At 47.2% G+C, this 24,531-nt stretch overlaps 1 protein-coding gene and 1 non-coding gene across 3 annotated transcripts in view; both read right to left on the bottom strand.

Moving 5' to 3' along the window:
• Positions 1-24,531, bottom strand: part of LOC148143696 (sulfhydryl oxidase 2-like) — a 565,239-nt gene that overhangs the window by 445,279 nt on the left and 95,429 nt on the right. The gene's annotated exons all lie outside the window — the stretch shown is intronic.
• Positions 3,618-3,707, bottom strand: trnap-ugg (transfer RNA proline (anticodon UGG)). The gene is given in 2 exon segments: positions 3,618-3,653; positions 3,672-3,707. It is a non-coding gene; the product is annotated as a tRNA-Pro (tRNA).

The raw sequence follows: 24,531 nt of genomic DNA, 5'->3' as shown, positions 1-24,531 counted from the left end.
CGTTTTCCACAGGTCCCTTTAGCCTTTCGTCTGACGAGACTGTTGTCAAAGATCTCCACTGCTGTCGTCTTATATGGTGTTGCGCAGACGTATGGAGGCTGTGTAAATATAAACTTTTTCTAACTTCCCACATTCTGTTGGTCGAACTGTGATTTCACTCTGGATAGACGCCATGCGGCCCACCTTCGCTCTGCTGGGTCGACACAGTAAGTAAACGTGGGTCTCTATTCGTATCATTCTCTTGCCTTCTCCATGTAATTCTGCACATTGTTACTTTAAACATGACCACCGGATTCCCGTTTGCGTCTCATGAATCTGCCTCTTTGTCACTGTCAGTTAGGAATTTACTGACCCCAACCACTCCCTGTACGAAAGCGTTCTCCCTAATGTCACTTTTGGTTCTTTTCCTCATGACTTTAAATCTCCGCCGAATCGTTGCCGATCCTTTCAGGCGTGGGAGCATTTTGACTACATTACTTTCTCTGTCTCGACTTCGCGTAACTTGGAAAGCTTCAATCGGGCCAGATTTCAAACTTCTGTTCTCCGAAGAGAGCTGTCCCAAATTTCCAACCCACCCTCATCGCTGACATCCCTCAAACACCACAACACTCACGTCAACCTATTCAACGCTATCTCCAATCATTTCACTTCGCTGCTTTCTGTCCCATTGGTACGCCAGGGAGCCCAACCTCGTTTAACGAAGGTGCTTTTTGAGAAAATGGAAGAGGCACTTTTGCACAAGTCATAAAACACGGGCTCGCCCGGGATTTGAACCCGGGATCTCTCGCAAATCTGCGTCGACGAAGACCCAAAGCGAGAATCATACCCCTAGACCAACGAGCCAGACAGCAAGCGAGCTCCCGCCCCACCCCCCGCTCTACCTCTTGAACCAGCTGAAACTTGCTCAGAGTGAAGTATAGTTGACATTGAACAGGCTGGGGCTGTTTTCTCTGCAACGTCGGAGGCTGAAGGGTGACCTTATGGAGGTTTACAAAATTATGAGGGGCATGGATAGGATAAATAGGCAAAGTCTTTTCCCTGGGGTCGGGGAGTCAAGAACTAGAGGGCATAGATTTAGGTGAGAGGGGAAAGATATAAAAGAGACCTAAGCGGCAACATTTTCACGCAGAGGGTAGTGCGTGCATGGAATGAGCTGCCAGAGAAAGTGGCGGAGGCTGGTACAATTGCAACATTTAAGTGGCGTTTGGATGGATATATGAATAGGAAGGGTTTGGAGGTATATGGGCCGGGTGCTGGCAGGTGGGACTAGATTGGGGTGGGATATCTGGTCGGCATGGACGGGTTTGGACCGAAGGGTCTGTTTCCATGCTGTACATCTCTATGACTCTATGAACAGCTGCTTCTCATTCTGTCTCTCAGCTGCCGTTTGCCCGTCCCCAGGAACAGGGCCCTCTCTACTGGCAGAAAATTAAATCGTTTTCTTTCTAAACTTTTCTCTGACACCGGAGTGACCAGTGACAAGCATTACCCTCCTCAACACAGGGTACAGAGAACAGGAGAAGACCCCGCAGACCTCCACGAGTGTGTCATCTCAACTGTGCATATTGGGCCAGTATATCAATGTGAAATATTTACGTCGAAGATTTTTGGGAAGCAGATGAGAAGGCGAGGTGCACAACAAGCTGCTAAAGACAACATTGAGTGAATAGGAAAGATGGTTTCCCTTCTGGGTTATGCTCCCATCACGCACCGGCAGACATATCGCCGACAAGCAAATATTAACTCTGTCTAAATTGTCACATTCTGTTTTTACGAACCGTGATTTCACTCAGAAGCACAATTTACCTGCTCCCTCCTGAATATCCTTCCAGGCTCGAACATATCTTCCAGGTGAAGCAGCACTTCACCTGCACATTTGCCGCAACCTAGTCTCCTGCATTCGCCGCTCATAGTGTCGTGTCCCCAACCGAGCATGAAGTATAATCTGGATGACTGCTTCGCAGAACACCTCGGTTCTGCCCGCAAAAAACGGACCTGAGCTTCTGCTTTCCTGCCACTTTAACACGCCACCCTGTTCCCTGGCCAACATCTCTGTCTCAGGCTTGCAGCAGTGCTCCAGCAAAGCTCAGCTCCAGATGGAAGAACAACGCCTCATATTCCAATTCAAAACCCTACAGCCCTCCGGTCTTCAAGATCGAGTTGCACGACTTTAGGGCCTGAAATCCCCCATATCCTTGACCCCTACCACACACATACGAGCCCCTTGTTATCACATAGTCTGCTACGACACACTACTTATTGTTAGCCACGAACGCTCTCCATTAACAGTTATTCACCCTCCCACACGGATCGTTGTTCACTCCTTTGTCCCTCCTATTGTTCTCTCTCTGAGCTGGCGGGAAAGAGAGCAATGTACACTGGAGACTCTGAGCCAGCTGAAACTTGCTCAGTGTGAAATACATTCCACTTTGCTCCAAGAATTGCAAGCAGTTTCCAGAACATCTGCTTGTCATTCACGTCGGAACCGGCGTGGCGAATTACTGCAGGGAAGGCACGAAACCACAAGGCATGCGTTTCAACTTTATCAGCTCATTGGCATCTCAGAGAAGTGGTTTTGCGGTTCAGTTCATAGGAAACCAACGAAGAACAGGCGAAGACTACTCAGACCTCCAAAAGCCGGTCACTTGAACGGTGTGAGTTTCGCCAAACGATATGGTATGATACGGGGCATTCAGACAGTCAGGAAGTCTTTTGAAAGGCAAGATGCCGAACGGAGTCCCATCGCAATGGAAAGTCGCTCAAGGAGACACTGAACAATAGCAGAGGACGGTTTCGATCCATCGACCTCTGGGCTATGGGCCCAGCACGCTCCCGCTGCGCCACTCTGCTCTTACGCACGCCGCCGTTTTCCACAGGTCCCTTTAGCCTTTCGTCTGACGAGACTGTTGTCAAAGATCTCCACTGCTGTCGTCTTATATGGTGTTGCGCAGACGTATGGAGGCTGTGTAAATATAAACTTTTTCTAACTTCCCACATTCTGTTGGTCGAACTGTGATTTCACTCTGGATAGACGCCATGCGGCCCACCTTCGCTCTGCTGGGTCGACACAGTAAGTAAACGTGGGTCTCTATTCGTATCATTCTCTTGCCTTCTCCATGTAATTCTGCACATTGTTACTTTAAACATGACCACCGGATTCCCGTTTGCGTCTCATGAATCTGCCTCTTTGTCAGTGTCAGTTAGGAATTTACTGACCCCAACCACTCCCTGTACGAAAGCGTTCTCCCTAATGTCACTTTTGGTTCTTTTCCTCATGACTTTAAATCTCCGCCGAATCGTTGCCGATCCTTTCAGGCGTGGGAGCATTTTGACTACATTACTTTCTCTGTCTCGACTTCGCGTAACTTGGAAAGCTTCAATCGGGCCAGATTTCAAACTTCTGTTCTCCGAAGAGAGCTGTCCCAAATTTCCAACCCACCCTCATCGCTGACATCCCTCAAACACCGCAACACTCACGTCAACCTATTCAACGCTATCTCCAATCATTTCACTTCGCTGCTTTCAGTCCCATTGGTTCTCCAGGGAGCCCAACCTCGTTAAACGAAGGTGCTTTTTGAGAAAATGGAAGAGGCACTTTTGCACAAGTCATAAAACGCGGGCTCGTCCGGGATTTGAACCCGGGATCTCTCGCAAATCTGCGTCGACGAAGACCCAAAGCGAGTATCATACCCCTAGACCAACGAGCCAGACAGCAGCAAGCTTCCACTCCACCCCTCGCTCTACCTCTTGAACCAGCTGAAACTTGCTCAGAGTGAAGTATAGTTGACATTGAACAGGCTGGGGCTGTTTTCTCTGCAACGTCGGAGGCTGAAGGGTGACTTTATGGAGGTTTACAAAATTATGAGGGGCATGGATAGGATAAATAGGCAAAGTCTTTTCCCTGGGGTCGGGGAGTCAAGAACTAGAGGGCATAGATTTAGGGTGAGAGGGGAATGATATAAAAGAGACTTAAGGGGCAACATTTGCACGCAGAGGGTGGTGCGTGCATGGAATGAGCTGCCAGAGAAAGTGGCGGAGGCTGGTACAATTGCAACATTTAAGTGGCGTTTGGATGGATATATGAATAGGAAGGGTTTGGAGGTATATGGGCCGGGTGCTGGCAGGTGGGACTAGATTGGGGTGGGATATCTGGTCGGCATGGACGGGCTGGACCGAAGGGTCTGTTTCCATGCTGTACATCTCTATGACTCTATGAACAGCTGCTTCTCATTCTGTCTCTCAGCTGCCGTTTGCCCGTCCCCAGGAACAGGGCCCTCTATACTGGCAGAAAATTAAACCGTTTTCTTTCTAAACTCTTCTCTGACACCGGAGTGACCAGTGACAAGCATTGCCCTCCTCAACATAGGGTACAGAGAACAGGAGAAGACCCCGAAGACCTCCACGAGTGTGTCATCTCAACTGTGCACATTGGGCCAGTATATCAATGTGAAATATTTACGTCGAAGATTTTTGGGAAGCAGCTGAGAAGGCGAGGTACACAACAAGCTGCTTAAGACGACATTGAGTGAATAGGAAAGATGGTTTCCCTTCTGGGTTATGCTCCCACCACGCACCGGCAGACATATCGCCGGCAAGCGAATATTAACTCTGTCTAAATTGCCACATTCTGTTTTCACGAACCGTGACTTCACTCAGAAGCACAATTTACCCGCTCCCTCCTGAATATCCTTCCAGGCTCGAACATACCTTCCAGGTGAAGTAGCGCTTTACCTGCTCATTTGCCGCAACCTAGTCTCCTGCATTCGCCGCTCAAAGTGTCGTGTCCCCAACCGAGCATGAAGTATAATCTGGATGACTGCTTCGCAGAACACCTCGGTTCTGCCCGCAAAAAACGGACCTGAGCTTCTGCTTTCCTGCCACTTTAACACGCCACCCTGTTCCCTGGCCAAAATCTCTGTCTCAGGCTTGCAGCAGTGCTCCAGCAAAGCTCAGCTCCAGATGGAAGAACAACGCCTCATATTCCAATTCAAAACCCTACAGCCCTCCGGTCTTCAAGATCGAGCTGCACGACTTTAGGGCCTGAAATCCCCCATATCCTTGACCCCTACCACACACATACGAGCCCCTTGTTATCACATAGTCTGCTACGACACACTACTTATTGTTAGCCACGAACGCTCTCCATTAACAGTTATTCACCCTCCCACACGGATCGTTATTCACTCCTTTGTGCCTCCTATTGTTCTCTCTCTGAGCTGGCGGGAAAGAGAGCAATGTATACTGGAGACTGTGAGCCAGCTGAAACTTGCCCAGTGTGAAATACATTCCACTTTGCTCCAAGAATTGCAAGCAGCAAAGAGTTTCCAGAACATCTGCTTGTCATTCTGTCCCCGGGTTGCGGTTTCTGACATGCGGATCGTCTTGTCATTCACGTCCGAAACGGCGATTTGAACCCGGGATCTCTCTCAGATGACAAGTAACATGAGTTTGACTGGGACAACACTACTATTATAGGACAAACCGAAACAGAGAACAGCCAGGGAATTCCTAGAGGCGTGGCACTCATCCACAGATTCTATCAACAAGCACATCGACCTGGACCCAATATACCTGCCACTGCAGTGGACAGCTGGAACTGGCAACCGGAAGCGGCAGGTACAAATCACTATAAATGCCGAAGGAAACATCACAGAAGCGCTTCACAGGAGGCTCCCAAGCACTGAGGATGTCACCTAGACAGGGGACGAAACGTCTGCAACACAAATTCCCAGCTCGGCGAACAGAACCACAACAAAGTTTTTGCTTGCAGGAACTGAATGACATAAACAGGATGCTCTCAAATTTCGATAGGAATTACACTTCCGTATAAGATTTGCGGAAAGCTTTGTAGCTCGGCTGCCGATTGTCGTCGCTCGCCGAGCTGGGACGTTGATTTGTAGGCGTTACATCCTCTGTCTCGGTGACATCTTCAGTGCGTTGGAGCCACCTGTGAAGCGCTGCTGTACTGTGTCTTCTGGAATGTATTTGGTTCTGTTTCTGTTGCTTTTGTTTGACGGTTCTGGTTGTTCGTTCGCAGTGATTGGCATATGTCAATGTGTTTATTGCTGGAGTTCCTGGATGAGTGCCGTGTTTGTTGAATTTCTCTGGCTGACCTCTGTTTAGTTGTACTATGACCGTTGTGCTGTCTCTGTCGATTTTATCGTCCTTATCATCTGTGTTTGTGTGGGTACCAGAGACAGTGTTTAATGGGTAGATGTTGTTCATGGTTACAGTTTGCTAGTTGTCTGCCTGTTTGTCCTGTACTGTTTAGTTTTCGTGCAGCCTTTGCATGGAATCTTGTAAACTATATTTGTTTTCCACATGATGTCCTTGGGTCTTTTGTTCTGGTGAGTTGTTGTCTGAGCGTGGCTGTCAGTTTATGGGCTGTCATGAATCCGAGTGGTCGGAGATGTCTGGCTATTAGTTCTGTGAGGTTTATTATATAAGGTAAAGTGGTGAGTGTGTTGGGTCGTGGCAGATCCTTGTCCCGTTGTTTGTCTGCTCGGCTCTTGTGGATGAAGTTGCGGGCTTATCCGTTCCTGGTGAAGCCTCTGTAGACGTGTTCTTCTTCAGTCACAGGTCGGCAGTGCTGCAGTGTGTAGTCACCCTTTTGAATAGCGTCCTAATGCAGCTTCTCTTGTCTGTGTTTTGTTGGTTGTAGTTCAGGGTCTGGTCTGGGGGTGTGGCTTTTCTGTACACTTTTGTCGCACATCCCCCGTTCTGTGTCCTTTCTCCCATAAACCGTCAGTTTCCAGTTTCCTGTCACTTCAACCTCCCACTGTGTTCCCATGACAACATTTCAGTCTCTGATTTGCTGCAGTGCTCCCACAAGGCACAGCGCAAGCTGGAAGAGCGAAACCTCATTTTCTCCTGAGAGACCGCGCTGCCTTCAGGACCCAACGCCGAGTTCAATCATTTTAGAACCTGCCCACCTTCTTCCACGGTCTTTACCCGCCCACTCATTCCATCAGTTCCGAAGACGGATCGTTGGGCTCAAAACATTATCTCTCCTTTCTCTCCACAGATGGACTAGAACTAGACCTGGTGGTTTTGTTCATTTGAATATGAACGAAATGAGCAGGGAGACAGAATGAGAAGCGCTGTTCTGGAAACTCTTTTGCTGCTTGCAATTCTGAGAGCAATGGCGAATGTATTTCACACTGAGCAAGTCTCAGCTAGTTCAGGAGGTGCTGGAGCCAGCGGCCTATGGCTCGTTGGTCTAGGGGTATGATTCTCGCATTGGGTCTTCTAACGGGCAGACTTGCGAGAGATCCTGGCTTTCTTGACTTGTGCAAAAATGCCCGATTAAACTTCTCAAAAAGCACCTTCGTTAAACGATGCTGGGCTCCCTGGAGTACGAATGGGGAAGGAAGCGGGGAAGTGAAATGATTGGAGATAGTGTTGAACAGGTTGACGTGAGTGGTCCCGTGTTTGAGGAAGGTCAGCAATGAAGGTAGTTTGGAAAATTGGGACAGCTCTCCTCGGAGAACAGAAGTTTGAAATCCGGCGTGGCAAGTTTTCCAAGTCATGAGGGGACTAGAGATTGGAAATAATGTCGTGAAAGTGTTCCCACGCCTGAAAGGATCGAGAACGATTCGGCAGCGTTTTAAATTCATGAGGAAAAGAAGTAAAAGTGATATTCGGAAGAACGTTTTCGTACAGGGAGTGGTTAGGGTCAGTAAATCCCTCTCTGACAGTGACAAAGAGGCAGATTCAATGGACACAAAATTGAATTCGGTGGTCATGTTCGACCAACAGAATGTTCATATTAACACAGCCTCCACACCCCTGCGCAGCAGTATATTACACAACAGCAGTGGAGATCTTTGATATGTGTCTGGAACGTGCATGCCAGGTGCCTGTCGAAAAGCTGAAGGGTTCTGAGAAAACGCACGGCATACTAAACACAGAGTGACGCAACGACAGCGTGCGGGCCCCACAACCCAGAGGCCCATAGCTCGAAACCATCCTCTATTGCTATTGCTCAAACTCTCCTTGAGCAGCTTTCCTTTGTCATGAGCCTCTGTTCTATATCTTCACATTGCACCTGCTCCCTAAAACTTCGAGTGTCTGAGTGACATGTATCATACTGATAGACTCGCCAAATTCACGCAGGCGAAGTGATTCGCTCCTGGAGGTCTGAGTGGTCTTCTCCTGTTCTCCGTCGAGTTCCTCTGAAGCGAATTGTAAAACCACTTTCCTGAGATGTCAATGAGCTGATAAAGTTGAAACACATGCCTTACGTTTTTGTCCATTCCCTGCAGTAATTCGCCATGCCGGTTCGGACGTGAATGATAAGACGGACGGCATGTCAGAAACCGCATTACGACTCAGACACATTCCCCCACGATTAGGACAGATCACCAATTGTGAATAACCTCAGGGAGAGGCAAGTGACAGAGAATCGCCGTGGACTCGATGGGCTGAACGGCTTCTGTCTGCGCGAGAATGATGCTACATGTTTATGCCGTCCCACTGCCTGTCTCTGGGACAGAGAGGCTGAGGGAGAAAAACTGGTTCATTTTTATCGTCCCTTCCGTGTTGGACTGCCTGCAGTCCCTCAGCTCAGGGCCGTGGGGATGACTCTCAGTGAGTGAAGGTTCCTTTCGGATTCTCTTCATCTGGGACACTTGGGGCTCAGATGGTTAACTGCTGCGCGGTCGCAGCAAAGAAAGCGATGCCCACTTTGCAATAGACTTTCCAAAGATTGCTGCGTGACGACGAACTCTGAACACCACGAAGGCTGCACAACAATGTGAATTTACCTGGGCGAAGAGTCTTCGGTGTCCATTTCTCTCTGTCCCACCCACGCATTCGTGTAACTGATACCTCTCACCCCAAGGATTTCAGAGAGAGAGAGAGAGAGATAGCAGAAGAGCGAATGTACTCTGCCCTCCCCCCAGCCTACACCCCGTCCCACCCCCCAGAACAACGTGCAAGTAGAAATAAAATGGTTTAATTATCCACCAGTGGAGGTAGTCCAGTTCCTGGGGATGAGACAAATATCAGCGCCCCGGGGACAGAATGACAAGCAGATGTCCTGGAAACGCTTTGCTGCTTGCAATTCTTGGAGCAATGTGGAATGTACTTCACACTGAGCAAGTTTCAGCTGGCTCAGAGTCTCCGATGTACATTGCTGTGTTTGCCGCCAGCTCAGAGAGAGAACAATAGGGAGGACGTAGGAGTGAATAACGATCCGCGTGAGAGGCGAATAACTGTTAATGGAGACTGTTAGCGGCTAACAATACGTGGTATGTCATAGCAGACGAGGTGATAACAAGGAGTCGTTTGTGTGGTAGGGGTCAAGGACATGGAGGAGTTCAGGCCCTAAAGTTATGGAACTCGATATTGAAGACCGGAGGGCTGTCAGGTCACCAAGTGGAAAATGCGGTGTTGTTCTTTCATCTGGAGCTAGAGCACAGCTGCAAGCCTGAGACAGAGATGTTGGCCAGGGAACAGGGTGATGTGTTAAAGTGGCAGGCAACCGCAAGGTCAGGGCCTTTTTCCTGCGGGCAGAACCGGGATGTTCTGCGAAGCAGTCACCCAGTTTATGCTTCATGCTACATTGGGGAAACGACGCTGTGAGCAGCGAATGCAGTGGAATGAAACAGCAGCAGGGAGACTGAATGAGAAGCAGCTGTTCGGGAAACTCTTTGCCGCTTGCAATCCTCAGAGCAATCTCAAATGTATTTCATACTGAGCAAGTCTCAAGTCTCAAGTCTCACGCCTCAGAGGCGTGGGGAGTTGAGTGTGTGTTTGCTGTCTGGCTCGTTGGTCGAGGCGTATGATTCTCGCTTAAGGTCTTTTGCTGCACCGACTTGCGAGAGGTCCCGTGTTCAAATCCCGCATGCGCCCGCCTGTCTTAACTCGACGTGTCCAAAAATGCGTGGTTAATTTTCTCAAAAAACACCTTCGTGAAACGAGGTTAGGCTCCCTGGAGTACGAATGGGACAGAGAACAGGGAAGTGAAATGGTTGGAGATAGTGTTGAACAAGTTGACGTGAGTGGTGCGGTGTTTGAGGAATGTCAGCAATCAAGGGAGATTGGAAAATTGGGACAGCTCTGCTCGGAGAACCGAAGTTTTCCAAGTCATGAGGGACCTAGAAACAGGAAATAATGTTGTGAAAATGCTCCCACACCTGAAAGGATCCACAACGATACGGCAGAATTTTAAAGTCACGAGGAAAAGAAGTAAAAGTGACATTAGGAAGAACGTTTTCGTACAGGGAGTGGTTAGGGTCAGTAAGTCCCTGTCTGACACTGACAAAGAGGAAGGAATTCGGTTTTCGTGTTCGACCTAACAATGTGCAGACTTGCCAGGTTTGGAGCATTTGAGCTACAGGGAGAGTCTGAACAGGCTGGGGCTGTTCTCCCTGGAGCGTCGGAGGCTGAAGGGTGACCTTCTAGAAGTTTACAAAATTTTGAGGGGCGTGGATAGGGTAAATAGGCAAAGTCTTTTCCCTGGGGTGGGGGAGTCCAGAACTCGAGGGCATAGGTTTAGGGTGAGAGGGAAAGATATAAAAGAGACCTAAGGGGCAACCTTTTCACGTACGTGTATGGAATGAGCTGCCAGAGGAAGTGGTGGAGGCTGGTACAATTGCAGCATTTAAAAGGCATTTGGATGGGTATATGAATAGGAAGGGTTTGGAGGAATATGGGCCGGGCGCTGGCAGGTGGGACGAGATTGGGTCGGGCTATCTGGTTAGCATGGACGGGATGGACCGAAGGGTCTGTTTCCATGCTGTGCATCTCTTATGAGTCTATGTCTCTCAGCCAAGAGAATGATACGAGTGGAGACACTCGTTTACTTCCTATGTGGAACCAGCAGAGAAAAGGTGGGCCGCTTGGCTTCCATCTGCGCTGTGATACATGTTGTGATTCAGAGTGAAATCACAGTTCGACCAACAGAATATGGGAATTTCGACAAAGTTTATATTTACACAGCCTCCACACGTGCGCTCAACAGCATATGACACGTGCGCGCAGCAACATCTTTGACATCATTCCCGAACGTGCATGCCACGCACCAGAGGAAAAGCTGAATTCTTCTCTGGATGTGCTTTGGTGCATTGTCGTAACGTGATGCAGCGGGAGAGTGCTGGGACCATATGATGGAGCATAACCATCCCCTGCAATTCGCTTAATGTCACCTTTCGCAACTTTCCCGTACAATGGTGCTCTGCTCTTTCCCTTGCCTTTCCCTTACCTTGCTTCCCAAAACTTCGGGTATCTGAACTAAATATGTCATTTCGATACACGAGTCAAATTTACACAGTTGCGGTGGCACGCTTGTGGAGCTCTGAGTTGTCTTGTCCTGGTCTCTGTCGGTGTGTTCTGATCTCAAGTGTGAAACCACTTCTCTCAGATGGCAATGAACTGAAGTTGAAACACGTGACTTGCTGTTTTTGTCCACTTCCCACAGTAAAGAAACTAACGCCCGTGTAACAAAAGACTTTCTGCAGGATTGCTGTGTCAAGACAAATTCTGAACACCAAGCAGGCTGCACAAAAATGCACTCATACCAATTTACCTGAGGGAATGGTCTCCGGTGTCAATTTCTCTTTGTCCTGGCAGCGCAGCATCTTTCTGTCTCTCCCTTAACAGGACCTTTGGAACAAGTTCAAAGTTGCCCATTTCTTACGCATTACTGTAACTGACGTCTCCTACCCCAAATGATAGGGAGAGAAAGAGAGAGAGAGAGCAGAAGAGCGACTGGGCTCTGCCTTCCACCAGTACAGCTTGCAAGTAGAAACAAAATGGTTCAATTATCCACCAGTGGAGAGACCCCGGTCACTGGGGTCGGGGCAAACAGCAGCGTCCTGAGAGCAGGGAGACAGATTGAGAAGCAGATGTTCTTGAAACTCTTTGCTGCTTGTAATTCTGGAAGCAATGTACAATGTATTCCGTACTGAGCAATCTCAGCTGTTTCAGGACTTCGCTGCACCCTTGGCAGGTTGTTCATTGTTCTCGGGGTATGATTCCACCTTTGAGACTTCTCGCATAAGCAGATGTGGGAGAGTTACCGGGTAGTTTTATTTCTCACATTGGGGGAGCTGAGCATTTACCCAAACAATGGGCACACCACCTCTCTGACACAGGGCTGACAAATCAAACTGACAGCAAAGCTTCACGTGTGTGATCGAAAGTTTCCAGAAAGAAGACTTGACTCAGCAGATACCCGGAGTGAGCGCACGCTTTTCTTGATTTGGATTAGGCGAAGTTAACTTCAGAGAGCCTGACACGACTTGAACGCGCAACCTTCCGACCGGGAGTCAAACGCGCTTACGTTGCGCCACAAGCTCTCAAGGCCCCACGCCCTTCTATTCACGGTTAAGGGAAGCGATCGCACTACAATGATTTTACGTTATGAGTAACAACGGAGATCAACAGTTCATGTCTGTTCTGTCTCTCCCCCCTCTCCTTGCGTCTCTCGAAGCAATTTCCAACTCTACCTCAACAAAAAACTGAAAGAACTGCGGACGCTGTATATCAGAAACAAGAAAAACAGGAGTTGCCGGTGACCCTTCCACAGAACTGATGGTGATTGGGAAAATGTCGGTTTATATGCGAAAAATATTGTGGGAGGAAGGCGGATGCAGTAAATGATAGATCAGGACAGAGCCCAAAGCGAGGGAAGAACTGTTGGACAGGAAAGGGAGTTGATAACGATCTGCGTGGGAGGGTGAATAACTGTTATTGGGGACTATTCGTGTCTAAGAAAGGCAGTGTGTAATGACAGACTATGTGATAACAAGGTGAAAACAATGACTGCAGATGCTGGAAACCTGTATTCTTGATGAAGGGCTATTGCCCGAAACGTTGATTTTACTGCTCCTTGGATGCTGCCTGAACTGCTGTGCTTTTCCAGCACCACTAATCCAGTATGTGATAACAAGGCTTGGTGTGTGTGGTTGGGACGAGGATATTATGGAGTTCAGGCCCTAGAATTATTGAATTCGATATTGGGACCGGAGGGATGTAAGGTCCCCAAGTGTAATATTCGGTGCTCTTCGTTCTGCTGGTGCGGAGCTTCGCTGGAACACTACAGCAAACCTGAGACAGAGATGTTGGCCAGGGAACAGGGTGGGGTATGGAATTGGCAGGCAATTGGAAATTCAGGGTCTTTTTTGCAGGTAGAACGTAGATGTTCTGCGAAGCAGTCACTCAGTTTATGCTTTGGTTTCCCCATTGCAGATGAGACCACATTGTGAGCAGCAAATGCAGTAGACTGGGTTGTGGGAAATGCAGGTAATGTGCTGCTTCACCTGGAAGGTAAGTTTGTGCCCTTGGATAGTGAGGAGGGAGCAGATAAATGGGCTGGTGTCACACATTCGGCAGTTGCAGGGGAAAGAGCCGTTGGACTATTGGGGTAGGAATGGGGGTAGGGTTGACGGGAGTGAAGGAAAAGTGGACCCAAGGTATAACTCCTGCCCATTTACCTATCTGCCAAATAGAGGAATTTGTTAAGTGTGTATAAGGACATTTTCTAATTCACAATGTGGATGTATATACTAGAGATGGTGCAAAACCTAAGAGCCAACAACCACAATTCTATTAACATTAGAATAGTGATTGAAAATAATATATCAGATCGAAAAGTTGAAGTTCTAAATTGGAGGAACATTCAGGTATTAGGCAAGATCTTTCAAAAGCTGATGGGGGCAGATGTTCGCAGGTTAAGGGACTGCTGGAAAATGGGAAGCCTTCACTTATGAGATAACAAGTGTCCAGACACAGTATATTCCTGTTAGGGTGAAAGGAAAGGCTGGTAGGTTGGGGAATGCTGGATGACTAGAGAAAATGAGATTTTCGTTAAGAAAAACAAGGAAGCATATGTCAGGTATAGACAGAGGAATCGAGTGAATCGTTAGAGTATAAAGGCAATACGAGCATACTTAAGAGAGAAGTCATGAGGGCAAAAAGGGGACATGAGATAGCTTTGGCAAATAGAGTTCAGGAGAATCCAAAGGGTTTTTATAAATACATTAAGGACAAAAGGGTAGCAAGGGAGAGAATAGGGCCCCTCAAAGATCAGCAAGGCGGATTATGTGTGGAGCTGCAGTAGATGAAGGAGATGCTGAACGAATATTTTGCGTCAGTTTTTAATGTGGAGAAGGGCATGGAAGATATAGACTGTGGGGAAACAGATGGTGACATGTTGGAAAATGTCCACATTACAGAGGAGGAGGTGAAGGATGTATTGAAATGCATAAAAGTGGGTACATCCCCAGTACCTTATCAGTTGTACCCTAGAACTCTGTGGAAAGCTACGGAAAGCATTGTTGGGCCTCTTGCTGAGATATTTGTATCATAGATAGTCACAGGTGAGGTGCTAGAGGACTGGAGGGTAGCTATCGTGATGCCACTATTTAAGAAAGTGGTAAGGAAAAGCCAGGGAATGAAAGACCAGTAAGCCTAACATCCGTGGTAGACGAGTTGTTGGAGAGAATTTGGGAGATAAGATTTACGTGCATTTGGAAAAGAAAGAATTGGTTAGCGATAGTCAACATGGCTTTGTGCATGGGAAATCATGTCTCACGAACTTGATTGAGTTTTCTGAAGAAGGAGTTTGATTCAGATAAATGCGAGGTGCTGCATTTTGGGAAAGCAAATCTTAGCAGGACTTATACACTTAATGGTAAGGTCCGAGGGAGAGTTGCTGAACAGAGACCTTGGAGTGCAGGTTCATAGCTCCTTGAAAGTGGAGTCACAGGTAGATAGGAAAATGAAGAAGGCGTTTGGTATGCTTTCGTTTATTGGTCAGAGTATTGATTACAGGAGTTGGGCAGTCATGTTGCGGCTGTACAGGACAGTTTTTTTTTTCCATGTTATTGTCGCCGAAATGAAGTTTTCCTCCATACACACTTAAGGCTATCTGGCGACATGAGGGTTTTCAGGTTTCTGTGTGCTGAGTATTATGTGATCAGCAGGCATCTGGCAATCTACAGGAATTGCCACCAATGTTATGTTCATTAACTGTACTGACAGTGATCACTTATTTTGTGGTTTTTTTGCAGGAAGATGTGCAGAAAGAAATCTGAAAACAAATGATACATCAACTTCTGACAGAGCCACTTGATTCATTTGGGACTTGAATATCAGCAGCCATTCCAATCAAGAAGGCATGTTTGCTTTTGTTTGCTTGAAGGATTTTGGACACTGGTGCGGCAGGAAGAATACTGAGACACTGGGTGAGGGAGATTCAGTGCGCTGACTGTGCAAAGTGCTTCAAACCAGTTACTCAGCTTGGAGGAATCAAAGTCTCACCCCGTTCTGATTGTAATTTCAAACCCAGAGCAACAAAGGTAAAGCTCCCCCAATGGAGAAACCGTGGAAATGTGGGGTCTATGGGAAAGGATTCCCTTCCCCATCCTTGCTGGAAACCCACAGATGCATTCACACCGGGAGAGGCCATTCACCTGCTCAGTGTGTGGAAAAGGCTTCAGTCGGATCAGCCATCTGGAGACGCATGAGTGAGTCCACAAGGGAGAGAAGCCATTCACGTGCCCCATGTACGGGAGGGGGTTCACTCAGTCAGCTGCACTGCTGACCCACCAGCGGGTCCACCCTGGAGAGAGGCCATTCACCTGCTGTAAGTGCCGGAAGGGCGTCACCTGCTCCTCCCACCTGGGGAGGCACCAGCGCGTTCACGTGCCATGGCAGGGGGAGGGAAGGAGCGATGGCCGAGTGCCAAGCGCTTATGCACGAAACGTCGATTCTCCTGCCCCTTGGATGCTGCCGGACCTGCTGTGCTTTTCCAGCACCACACTCAACTGTGCTCTCCAACATCTGCAGTTCTCACTTTCTCCTCGAGGGCAAGGTGGGACTTGTCTTTTATTCACTCATTCACTCCTTACAGCCTGTCCGTTGTTGTGCAAATACATCAATGCAAGTTTCAGAAAGATTTCTGCAGCTTTTTAAAAATAAAATAACATTCTTCCCGATTTTAACGAAGCTTCTGAATATATGATTTGAGTTATTCTCAATTTTAAAAATCAGCTATTTCTCACATTCCCTGTTTCCCAGGTAGAGTCATCATCAACCATTCTCTCTCTCTCCTTAGAAGGGCTTCATACAGCGATCAAAGAGGGCTGAGGCAGGAGAAAGGATGGGGGGGGGGGGGGGGGTGGGTTCGCTGGTGGTAGTGGAGAAGGGAGAGAAATGGACAGGGGTCAGACTGGGGTTCAGAGGGTTCGGGGATAGAATAGGGGGTGCAGTGTGAGGAGAGAGAATGGGCAGGGGGCAGTGGGTGGGGAGAAAATGGACAGGGGGGCAGAATGTGAAGAGAGAGCCAGCGCTGACACGAACTGGAACGCACTCCTCCCACAGCAGACTTGGGGCAATCATTTCTCAATATACACGTGGCTAAGGTAGTGGAATCATATCATCCCTACAGGCCATTCACACCGACCTTCCCAACAGCATCCCATGCAGACTCACTTGTTTACGCTACAAACCTGCAGTTCCCCATGGCTATTTCCTGACGAAGGGTTTTGCCCGACATGTCGAGTCTCCTGCTCCTCGTATGATGCCTGACCTGCTGTGCTTTTCCAGCTCCACACACTCGACCCTAATCTCCAGCATCTGTAGTCCTCACTTTCGCCCAGTAAGGGGTGAATGTTCTATTCCTAGTCTTTTTGATCTTTTAAAATCTTTCCCCCACACCCTAAACCTTTACCATCTAGTTTTGGAATACCTCTATCCTGGGGAAAAGACAGAAACGTTGAGCAGCCAGACAAAATGCAAATGAAATAAAATATCGAGGCACAGGGGAAAAAAATTTCGGCAAAAAAAGTTGGCTTCGGCATTTTTCTCTCGTATTCGCATTTGGACACTTGAAATTTGTCATGATCTGGAGGTGCCCATATTGATGTATGAAGTTAAAAATCACACAACACCAGGTTACAGTCGAATAGGCTTGTTTGGAAGCACTAACTTTCGGAGCGCTGCTCCTTCATCAGGTGGTTATGGAATATAAGATCATAAATTCTGTGTTACCATATTATACTCCACAATCATCTGATGAAGGAGCAGCGCTTCAAAAACCCCGTGCTTCCAAATAAGCCTGTTGGACTGTAACCAGATGTTTTATGATTTTTAACAGTTTGTAACAAATTCCTGCACACTGAGCATGCTCCGCGGTGTCAGCAAGCAATGCACATGACCGCCAGTGTCAGCAAAGCACTGCGCACACTTGGTTGACCACAGAAACGGAGAGGCTGAATAGGCTGGGGCTGTTTTCTCTGGATCATTGCAGGCTGAGGTGTGACTTTATAGAAGTTCATAAGGAGCATGGATAGGGTGAATAGCCAAAATCATTTCCCCAGAGTAGGGGAGTCAAAAACTATAGGGTATAGGTCTGAGGTGAGAGGGGAAAGATTTAAAAGGAACCTTATGGGCAACTTTCTCACACAGAGGTATTGCGTGTATGGAATATGCTACCAGAGGAAGTGGTGGAGGCTGGTATAATTACAGCATTTTAAATGGCATCTGGTAATAGGGAGAATTGAGAGGGATATGGGCTAATTGCTGGCAAATGGGACTATGTTAATTTGGGATATCTGGTCAGCATGGACAATTTGGACTGAGGGAAAACAGAAGTGTTGACATTTTATTTCCAATGCTGTCCATCACTGGGAGCGGTGAATCAGTAACTGGTATCGTTAGAAACCTTATGATTTTCAGTACTGCAGGTATTGCATTGTCTCATCAGCTTTGTAAAGGTTACTGGCAGCAGTGGGAGGTGTGGGCTGTATTCACTAGAAATCATTAAGCAGTTAGATAACACACAAGAGAACAGGGCAGGACTTGTCTTTCGATTTGCAGAAGGTGGGAGGTTCTGGGTGCTGTGGTCTGGGGCAAGCACAACTGTGGTAAATCTTGGAATCCCTATAGCGTGGAAGCAGGCCATTCATCCCATCAAGTCCACACTGACCTATCCAAACAGCATGTCGCCCAGACCACCCTATCTAGTCCTTTCTGCTGGTGGGTGAGACTAGGTAACAAGATTAACGGTACGTTTAAGACAGAGGAGGAGGAACTCGAGAGTGGTGAATCTATGGAATTCTTTGCCCAAGGAAGCAATAGAAGCAGGCATATTCGAGACACAGTTCGATGGGATTTTGTATGGTAGGTGAATTTAGGGTAGTCAGGATAATGCAGGTAAAGAGGAGCTGAGATGATGGATAGATCAGACATGATCTTAAAGAATGGCAGAGTAGGCTCGATGGGCCAAGTGGCTTACTCCTGCTTCTATTGCTGTGAATGTATAAACCTGCATTTCTCATGGGCAATCCGAATCAAGGCAGGTGAGCAATGTAGTGATGTGGAAAATGAACATCAGAGAATGATAGAAAGGGACACGGAGAGTAAATGTCCCAGCAATCAAAACTGGATTCTACAAATCACAAAAATTGAACCTGAAGACTGTATGGCTGAATGTGTGCTGCATTGTAACAAAAGTGAATGAATTGACTGCACACATTGAAGAGAATATGATCTAAGACTCCTTCCAGAGACATGGCTTCATGAATGACAAGGATTGGATTCTGAATATCGAGGGGTTACATGGCATTCAAGTCAAATGGGAAGCTAGGTAAAGGTAGAGGGTTGGCACTGCTAATCAAAGCTCTAAAAACATGGTAGTCTGGTGTCAGCTCGGATTTCAGGTCCTGATTTCTCTGTCCTCCTGTTGGCCTCCCTGTTCCCACAGAGTAAGGTGTCATCTGTCCTCAGCTCAGCTGGCTTTCTGCTGAAATTTTGAGCCCCTTTTACTCATTCCAGAACAATAAAACATTCAGTCGATCAAGGCCCAACCCACAATCTCCCAGCCTGTCAACCATCCAGACCGCGAGAGTCATCATAGTGAGAAAGTCTATAGCCTTAAAACTTGTCTTTAAACAGTTAGACTAAATGTAATGCTGAATTATAGAACACATTTACTGCACTAGAAAATAGACAGGCAGCAAGGCTCAGAAAAGGGGGGACCTTAAAGAATGCAAAAGATAGGGACATCTGGGCTTTCCAAGTGATAAAAGGATGCTGTAAGACAATTAAGAACATTTGCCTCAGCATCGGTGAATCTGCGTGAACAAGACACCAAGTGATAACATTCACAGCCATTCCCTTGTGAAATTAATGACAGTGTTTGATTCTGACCCTGAAACAAAACTCGGTACTATCAAAAACGTTGTAATTAATGGTCAGTTGCTGTCAATTATAATGGATTCTTATTACCCATTGCATGCGGGGCAGTCACAGAGAAAATAAATCTTTGCTGTTACAAAACCCTGACTTGAGAGTTCAAAAGGACACTAGAGAGAGACACCATTTTAGTGCTGAGGCCGTTGAATCCAGTAGACAATTAACTCTTAGTGCTTAGCTGCTATGGATTGAATTTAATTGCACTTTGAGAATTTATGATGATTTTGAGTAGCCAATTCTGGTTATGAAATGCAAACTCTAAAAGGAAATACTGATAAAGCTTTAACTTACTTGCTGTTTTTACAGACCTTACAGACTGCCCCACTGTCAATTCTAACTAATCAGATCTTATGTCTTATTTGAATTTCAATCACAAACTTGAAAAGAAGGCATGTTTCATTCAAGACTAATCATTTTAAATACAACCTTGCAGTACCGTTTGAGCCTCAGGTACAGAACAATTTTGTGCTTAAGATAAAAAGCAGGAATCTGCTCCCAGCTTAAAACTATTCTAAACCTAACATTGAAGAGAATCTGACACAATCTGTCAGGAAGCCATTTTATGGTCAAAAGTTTGCCCTCCCTGCTAAAAAGCCATTTTGTAAAACAATTGTATCAGACATGCGACCTGTGCAAGGTTACCTTATGACATCTCCCACTTAATTTAGACTGGTACTTCTTTATAGGAACTTATCTCGCCACCAGACGCCTAACTCGGTTGGATTTGTTTTTCCCACCTGATGGATAGCTCAAGGCCTTTAGGAGTGATCAGTCAAGCACACACAGATCTGTCAATTAACTTCTCTTCATTGCAAATTATTGTCTTTCACTGTTATCTGTATAATTAAGAACATGCAATGTTTTTGTAAACTTTTGTATAAAGGAAGCCACTTTGTATCAGTACATTGCAGTAGCCTGTTGGGGCACTTGAAGAGCTGGTACCCTACTCTCCTAGGTTATTAGAACCTAGTTAGTTTAGCGTATAGGTATCAGTGTTATGTTGTAACAGTGATGCTACTAGTGAATAAAGGGCATAACTAAAATTATACTAAACTGTCTGTAAGAGGTTTTTATTCCAGACTTCCAAAGAGTACGATCTTTGGGACGAAACAAGAGAGAGGTTTTACAGGTCTGAGTCCATAAGGGCTTCCCTCGGCCATGTAAAATCTGTACTTTAACAATAGCAGGGAATAAAACAAGAAAAATAAAACAAAATTAGACATAAATGCACATTTGGTGCTCGTGCTTAAAGGTTGCTCATTAGATAGTAAACCAGAATTGGGGTCTCCCAGGATTCTTATTGTGCCCTACTTGTGGAATTCCCACTCCCTTACATCTAAGTATTAGTACCCAGCTATGATTTATAACAATATTTTCATCAACAGAAATAAATCATCTGTTATCAAAAAGACATAGAAATATACAACACGGAAATAGACTTTTTGATCCAACACATAAATCTAGTGTCCCATTTGCCAGCATTTGGCCCATATCCCTCCAAACCCTTCCTATTCGCCCACCCATCCAGATGCCTTTTAAATGTTGTAATTGTACCAGCCTCCACCACCACTCTGGCCTATTTACTCTATCCACCCTTCAGGATTGTATGAACCTCTATCCGGTCACCCTCAGCCTCCGACACTCCAGGGGCAACAGCCCCATCCTATTCAGCCTCTCCTTATACCACAAATCCACCAACACTGGCGACATCCTTATCAATCTGTCCTGCACCCTTTCAAGTTTTACAACATCCTTCCTATCCTATAGCAGGGAAACCAGAATCGAATGCAATATTTCAAAAGTGGCCGAACCAGAGTCCTACACAGCTGCAGCGTGACCTCCCAACTCCTACACCCAATGCATTCAATGGGCCAAATGGCCTTTTTCTGCACTGCAGGGATTTTATGATTGCTTCATATAGTGTATATCTGATATTCACTGTTGTACAAGCTGCATGGCTATGATTTTTCACCTTTTAATATAGTAATGGAATTACATCCTGTATTTCTTGTAATCATTTTTATTTAATAGGTCAGCAGGAAGTCATTCAGCAACTTTACTGGCTTCCTTTTCTGAAACAGCCTTGACATTTCATTTTCAAAACCTTGACTCAGCTCCATTTCCAGCAACTTTATAGAAAGGTTGTTCCAGGTCATTGTCACCTAAATGAAGTTTTCCTCTTAATGTATACTTCACGCTACCTGGCTGCGTGAGGGTTTTTGGGTTTTTGTGTCATGGATAATATATGATCAGCAGGCATCTGGTAATCTACAGGAATTGTCACCGATGTTATGTTCATTTGACTGTACTGACTGTGACTTATTTCGTGATTTTATTTGCAGGAAGACATGGGGAAAGAAATCTGAAACCAAAAGATACATCAACTTCTGACAGAGCCACTTGATTCACTGGGACTTTAACGTCAGCAGCCATTCACATCGAGAAGAAATGTTTCCTTTTGCCTGGTTGAGAGATTTTGGACACTGGTGCGGCAGGAAGAATACTGAGACACCCGAGTGAGGGAGATCCAGTGCGCTGACTGTGGAAAGTGCTTCATACCATTTACTCAGCTTGGAGGATCAAAATCTTACCACTCACGGTGGGGAGAGACTGTGTACCCTTTCTGTTTGTAATTTGAAACACAGAGTGACACAAGGAAAGCTTCCCCCCATGTGGAAATGTTGGTACTGTGGGAGAAGATTCCCTTTCCTATCGATGCTGGAAACCTACAGACGCGTTCACATGGAGGAAAGGGGAGAGGCTGTTCACCCGCTCCGTGTGCGGACAGGGATTTAGTGAGATGGGCCATCTGCAGAAGCACCAGCGTGTTCATGTGGAAGAGAAGCCGTTCAAGTGCTCCATGTGCAGGAGGGAGTTCACTCCATCATCTACACTGCTGGCCCACCAGCAGGTTCAAACCGGGGAGAGGCCATTCACTTGCTCTCCATGCGGGAAGGGTTTCACCCGCTCCTCCCACCTGCAGAGACATCAGTGAGTTCACGTGCCATTGCAGGGGGATTGAAGGAGCTTCAGCCGAGTGCCATTATTGACTGGACTAATAACCTAGTTCTGGGGACTCCCTGGTTTGAATAGCAGATGGTGGAATTGGAATTCAGTCAAAAATCTGGAGTTCAGAACCTCATGATGAGAAAAACATCCATATCTGATTCACTCATGTTTTAGGGAAGGAAACTGCTATTTTTGGAAAGGATTCACTCAGTCGTCCCAGCTGCATCCTTTACCTGGTCTGGTCTACACGTGACTCCAGATCCACAGCAGTGTGGCTGATGCTTGACAGCCCCTCGGCAAATGAGCAGGGAGAATCTTACTTGGATACAGGGTATGGGTTGCAATTGCTGAGTGAAGCAATACTACCTCCAGGTTAAGTCTGTTCCAAGGATCCAGTTACAAAGGGACAACTCAGCTGACCAACAGTGAAGAAAGTGGGGTGCAGGGGAGTGTGTACGCTTTGACCTTGAGCTGTTAAAAATGCAAATAAGCTACTCTTTCTATGCCTTTTTGCTGGGGTGATCTGAAGCTGTAACAAAGTGGGTCACAATAAAAGTTAGGCAGCATCTGAGGAGCAGGAAAATCGACGTTCCAGGCAAAAGCCATTCATCAGGAATCTGATTCCTGATGAAGGGCTTTTGCCCGAAATGTCGATTTTCATGCTCGTCGAATGCTGCCTGACCTGCTGTGCTTTTCTAGCACCACTCTAATCCAAACTCTGATCTCTAGCATCTGCAATCCTCACTTTTGCCATAATAAAGGTTACCTGAACTTACTGAAGGACTCAGACATGGAAGGCTATGAGATCCAACAGGTTTTTTTTTGAAAGCTGCTCGTTTCTTTCAATCTCCAGTGCGAGGTTTCTAATGCCATATATTAGAAGGAGCAGTCAATATGTAGCTCATATTATTCGAAATTGTTCATTTTTCAGGACTGCAGGTTCATCATTTCCTCAGCATTGTAAAGTTTACTGGCACCAGTGGGAGGTGTGGGCTGTTTTCATTAGAGGAGAAAGTGAGGTCTGCAGATGCTGGAGATCAAAGTTGAAACTTTATTGCTGGAACAGCACAGCAGGTCAGGCAGCATCCAGGGAACAGGAGATTCGACGTTTCGGGCACAGGCCCTTCTTCAGGAATGAGCAGAGAGTGTTCAGCAGGAGAAGATAAAAGGTAGGGAGGAGGGACTTGGAGGAGGGGAGTTGGAAATGTGATAGGTAGAAAGAGGTCAAGGTGAGGGTGATAGGTCGGAGTAGGGTGGAGGCGGAGAGGTCAAGAAGAAGACTGCAGGTCAGGAAGGCGGTGCCGGGCTGGAGGGATCCGGCTGAGACAAGGTGGGGGGAGGGGGGATGAAGAAACTGGTGAAGTCCAAGTTCATCCCCTGCGGTTGGAGGGTTCCCAGTCGGAAGATAAGACGCTCCTCCTCCGACCGTCGGGTTGTTGTGGTTTGGCGGTGGATGAGTCCAATGACCTGCATATCCTCGGTGGAGTGGGAGGGGGAGTTGAAATGCTGTGCCACAGGTTGGTTGGGTTGGTTCGTCCGGGTGGCCCAGAGGTGCTCTCTGAATCGCTCCGCAAGTAGGCGGCCTGTCTCCCCAATATAGAGGAGGCCACACCGGCTGCAGCGGATGCAGTAGATGATGTGGGTGGAGGTGCAGGTGAATCTGTGGCGGATATGGAAGTTTCCCTTGGGGCCTTGGAGAGAAATGAGGGGGGAGGTGTGGGCGCAAGTGTTGCACCTCCTGCGGTTGCAAGGGAAGGTGCCGGGAGTGGTGGTTGGGTCGGTGGGGGGTGTGGATCTGACAAGGGAGTCGCGGAGGGAGTGGTCTCTACGGAAAGCTGATAGGGGAGGGGAGGGAAATATATCCTTGGTGCTGGGGTCTGTTTGGAGGTGGCGGAAGTGACGGCGGATGATGCGCTGTACATGGAGATTGGTGGGGTGGTAGGTGAGGACCAGTGGGGTTCTGTCCTGGTGGCGGTTGGAGGGGCGGGGCTCAAGGGCGGAGGAGCGGGAAGTGGAGGAGATGCGGTGGAGGGCACCGTCGACCACGTCGGGGGGGAAATTGCGGTCCTTGAAGAAGGAGGCCATCTGTGTTGTACGTATTTTGAACTGGTCCTCCTGGGAGCAGATGCGGCGGAGACGAAGGAATTGGGAGAATGGGATGGCGTTTTTACAGGGGGCAGGATGGGAGGAGGTGTAGTCCAGGTAGCTGTGGGAGTCGGTAGGTTTGTAGTAGATGTCCGTGTTGATTCGGTCGCCTGAGATAGAAACAGAAAGGTCTAGGAAGGGGAGGGAGGAGTCCGAGACTGTCCAGGTGAATTT

This window comes from Chiloscyllium plagiosum, unplaced genomic scaffold (genome assembly GCF_037043375.1).
Source record: "Chiloscyllium plagiosum isolate Xiang-an unplaced genomic scaffold, Cpla_swu_hap1 HiC_scaffold_27, whole genome shotgun sequence".
NCBI classification, from domain to species: domain Eukaryota; kingdom Metazoa; phylum Chordata; class Chondrichthyes; order Orectolobiformes; family Hemiscylliidae; genus Chiloscyllium; species Chiloscyllium plagiosum.
Note: the sequence above shows the minus strand (reverse complement) of the source record. Positions and strands in the feature narration are given on the sequence as shown.